Source organism: Belonocnema kinseyi, chromosome 3 (genome assembly GCF_010883055.1).
Source record: "Belonocnema kinseyi isolate 2016_QV_RU_SX_M_011 chromosome 3, B_treatae_v1, whole genome shotgun sequence".
Classification (NCBI taxonomy): domain Eukaryota; kingdom Metazoa; phylum Arthropoda; class Insecta; order Hymenoptera; family Cynipidae; genus Belonocnema; species Belonocnema kinseyi.
Genome location: NC_046659.1, coordinates 92,118,666 through 92,123,856, shown reverse-complemented (window position 1 = coordinate 92,123,856; position 5,191 = coordinate 92,118,666).

Below are 5,191 nucleotides of genomic sequence, written 5' to 3'. Positions count from 1 at the left end.
TTTTACATCTTTTATTATTAAGCTTTGTACTTAAACGTAGTTTTCTTTCGACTCTTGCATTTCTCAAAGTTTGAGACCGCTATTTTATGTATAAAAAAAGTTTGAACGTTCAAAAAATGTTGAGGTTCAGAAAAAAGATGAAATAATTTTCAGTGAGGTTCCTACAAAAATGCTGTACCTAAACGTACTTTATTATTCTCTAATACATTTCCCAAAGTTTCAGCTCAATATTTTATTTACAAAAAAAGTTCTTAGGTTCAAAAAAACATTCAGTCAACTGAAAAACTGTGGTCGGTAATATAGGTATTTAGCTGTGTCACATGCCCTTAAGATTCCAACAAGATTGATCAAAGGGCTTATAATAAATCATTAAAAATTTTTTTTTCATTTATCGCTGCCAGCGGAATTCTGTGCATTTTTTATATAATTTCTTTAAATAATATTTTTTTGCAAAAATATATTGCTCGTATGATTTTGGAAAAATAATAATTTAAACTCACCTTCCACAATGGTTATATACAATTTTTCTAGCCGCTGTAAGTATGAAAAGAACATAATTGTTTACAACGATTTGTTACAAGCAATGTGAACATTTTTTGACATCTTAAACATACTTTTTCCTGAAGATGATTAATTTCTTAGATATTTCGACAAAATTGAACTCGACAGGTTTTTTTTACAAAATATAAATGTTTAAAAATAAACAAAGTGCTTCTCCACCTCTCTGTCATATTTGGAATCTGAAATAAGTAAATAAAAAAATCTTTTTCAATTCTTTGAAGTTATATTATTCAATTTGAGAATTCAATAGCGAACATTCAGGCGCCCTTTTTTGTAACTATAAAAATTCATCATCTCTTTGGGCTTTCCTGATAAATGCACAATGTTAATTAACAAGTTTATATCTCAAAAAGTATTTGCCGCATCATATTCTCTAAGAATGTCATTTAAAAGCTTATTTTATGTACTATAAAATAATACCTAGACAATCTACACGCCCGCTTTTTAAATGTTATTAAAGAGCCTTAATTTTTATAATATTCATATGAAAACTTTTTCGTCAAATAATAAGATATTTTTATATTTTTATTTGTTCTAGATTCTGTCCTAGGGCCATGCATCGTGCAAAAAGTTGCAAAATTGAAAAAGTGTGTAGAAAATACTTGCAAGATTTAAAAAATCATATTTTATTATATTTAAATAAATTTTAGTAATATTCATAAAAACATTACTTTTAACATTTTTTTCAAATAATTTGGTGCATTTATTTGGAATTTTGCGACTTTCTTGCACCAAGTTCCAGCTTATGATAGCATCTAGGGAAAAAATTCGAAAAATATCATTTTAGAAAAAAATATTATGGAGATTTACCTTTAAATGAACCAAAGAACTTTTAAAAATGTTTATTATTTCTAGCGTTTTTCTAATTTTTTGGCTTCTTAATGCGGTCATTGAAAATAAAATACCTATTTTATTTACATGTTCAGTGCTAATGCTTTTTGTTACTTCGACAGGCATATAATGTACTATTTTTACACAAATACATCATTCAGATTTTTGGCAGATTGTTCAAAATAACGTAGCATTATATAGTCAAAAATCGGCTTGGGTGACCCCTGAATATTTTATTTTTGAAATAAGGACATCCACAAAAATTTAGTTTGCCGTTTAAAAGTTTTTTATAAACTTTAACTTCGTACGAATTTAAATGAGAAATTAAAACTTAATTTTGTCATTCAATAATTTCTAATAAATTATTAAAAAGTGACAAAATATCAACCGGAAATGTCGATTTTTTAAACAAAACATGTGGCTCCCTCGTAGCTCTCAAGTTTGATTAAACCTAGGGCGCGCGACTGTTGGTTCTCACGCTTTGCGCTCGATAATATATTTATCTCGCGCCTTACGCTCGATAATGTATTTACCTCGCACTAAGCACTCAACCCTTTCACTCCCCTCCCCCACGTTTTTGCACAACCTTTTTGTAACTAAAGTTCAAAGCACTGAAAAAATTATTTTGGTGATTGTGAATTCTCTTTTGTTAATGCCCCTTCGTCTTTAACGAACAAATTCTCATCACGTATCTCTTGCTTGACTCTCAATTTTGTCCCTGAAAATGTATATCATTTCCACAAACGTATATTATCACAATTCATAATATGCATTGACATTAAAACAGACTTGTTATTATTTTTGCGTTTTTATAATTAAAAAATGCGCATTCTATACAAAAATTTGGTTACTAAACATTTTATTGCAACTTAGAAAATTTTTAGATACAATTTAGACGAAAAGTTTTGCTGAATAAAAAACTCTTGTAAGTTTGCGTCGTTTTTCCAAAAAGTGAATTTTTTATTTCTAATCTATTCTTATAATAAAAGCTCATAACAAATTTATAGATCTTCTTTGGGTATACAATTTTTGTTTATAATTTTTAATGTTATCCTTGGCGGACCGAAGGAACCGAATGGAGCCTCTACAAAGTACCCGTAAGACCCCATTGGGTCCCCATTCCGTTCCCTTTTAAAAAACTCGAAAAACAGGAAAATCAACTTTTAAATGGTTGAAATTCGGATTCTATGTTAAAATTCCCTATAGAAGGTCACGGAATAATAGTAATAGTTTTTTCTGCAACGGTAAAAAGTTAAAAAAATATAAGACGTATAACGCCTGTTGACTGCTACACTTCAAACGCGTCGCCTGTAAGTAGCGGTCAACAGGCGTTATACGTCTTTCATTTTTTTAAACTTTTTACCGTTGCAAAAAATCTATTCGATTATTCCGTGATCTTCTATATGAAATTTTAACGTAGAATCCGAATTTCAACAATTTAAAAGTTGATTTTGCTGTTTTGTCGAGATTTTTAAATAGGAACCGAATGGGGACCCAAGGGGGTCTTTACGGCTACTTTGTAGAGGCTCCATTTGGTTCCTTCGGTCCACCAGGGATTTTTCATGTCCAATTTTCGCAATTTCTTCTTTTTTTCGTATCTTGCATGATTTGACCGCAAAATGGAATTTTTTAATTTCTTTTTGTGCAATAAAAATTTGAATTTTCAATTTTTCAAAAAATTTGAAAATTTGTTATTATAGTCTTGTAGGATGTTTAAAAAGCAACGATTTTTCTTTTACTTTTTTCATAGCGTGCGTTGTTTGGCTTAAGATTTTCATTTTTTTTTAATTTTATAAATGCTATAACTCTAGTAATTTAGAAAATAAAAAAGCCGTTATCGTGTCACAGACTAAAAATCCATACACACACACACGCAGAAAGGCCAGGCACATTCACGAAAACCTGTTCATGATTCAAAATACTTGATAAGAAATTAATAATCCATTCAAAGACGAATTTTTATATCGTGGTTATGGTTACCCGTGTATACTGGGCGTGTCAGTGATGGTTCTATATTTTGAACTCGATTATTTTTACAAAAAAAAAAAATCCTAAATAAATCATTCAAAATCATTTCTAAATTACTTACACAGTGATAATGTTCTTTCTCCTTAATTTATATATTTTTAAAACTATTTTAGGAATTTTCGATTGCCACCAAAATTCTCTACATTTTTATTCAAGAGTGACGTTCTGCCATGTAAAAAATAGAAGAAAGTTGTACCAACCTCGGTTTTTTGATCCATGTGCTTTTTTCAAAATTGTCCTCAGCCCTGAAGAACTTCATAAAACGTGGTACTGATGGTTTTTTTAAATTTCATGTACTGTTTTTTATGTAAATTTAAGATTAGTATTTATAAAAACTGTACAAATTGAAGTTAGTATCATTAAATTAAATGAATTTGAGGTTTAAAATATACAAAAATACACTTTTGAGATATTACTGTCTTATTTATAATGTAAATGATCTATAACTTACAGTATACAATAATTACAGTCCTTCATTGAGAATTTTTTTCCAGGTGTTCATCATATTATATAATTTATACACATAGCTTAGTTGTTACTTCATTAAAGTGCAGTTTTCTTAATCGATTTCGATACACACTTCACACTTTGGCAGTTGAAACTGCGAATCTCGCACAAAGAAATTTACGGTCTGAACGCGACAATTTTATTTTTTATTTTTACCGAAAGTTAATTTTATATTAGACTTATTTTCAAAAAATGTACTCAAATATTTTTCCATCTCCAATTTATAATTTATTGCGGATTGACTAGATACTTATAACTACTTTGATTGTACTATAAAAATGTTTATTTATAGAATTGTATAATATTCCATCAATATTTTTAATCAACTCCTGTAAAATTCTTACAGAATTGGCAAAAAATTTTCTCCTTGATAGTAGATTAAGGAATCAGTATTAAAATATTCAAGTCAGTCTTTTCAAAATCTTTAAAAGTCTTAAGTTCTGTAAATTAATTACTGTTCAAGTAAAAACTGTAAAGTTAATTTACTAGCCTCCAGTCTCTTGAGATGGAAAAATAAGTAAAATAAATGATTGTAATTTGTTGTAATTTTTGTCGCAAATGGACGATACTCCCTGAAAGTACAAACGGAATGCCACCTCGTTCAATACCTATATAATTATTTACAGAAATATTTATAATTGTATACCATAGATACTTTGATTAACTAACATTTGATTTCCCTCATCAAGCTCTGACTATTTACATTTTGACCTGGCATTTGATCGATAAACTATCAATTGAACAATCATAAGCCCTCATTTTTAACGATTAGGCAAATATCTTAGGGAACATCCATTAATTAGGTAAAGATGATTTATGAAATTACTAGTGATTTAAAAGAATTTCAACATATTTCAAGGCATTTTAAAGGTATTTCAAAGGATTACAAATTATTTCAAAGAATTATAAATTTTTTTTTACGGAATTTAAATAAATTTCCAAAGATAGATAGATTGATTTGATACATAGATTTAAAAGAATTTCGAAAGATTTTAAGGGATTTTGAGCACTTTTATTGGCTTTTAAAAGATTTTTAATTATTGTAAGGGATTTCAAGTAACTTGAAATAGTGTCAAGGATTTGAATGATTTTAATGAATTCATTTTAAGGGATTTCAAGTGATTTCGTAATTCTATAAAGTACTTAATATGAGAATAATAAAAATGATAATAAAAAGTAATTTTAAAAGCCAAAACAGGTATTCATATCAGAATATATCTTTTTAATAATTAAAAAGAGGAAATTTATGTAAGAAATCCTTTGT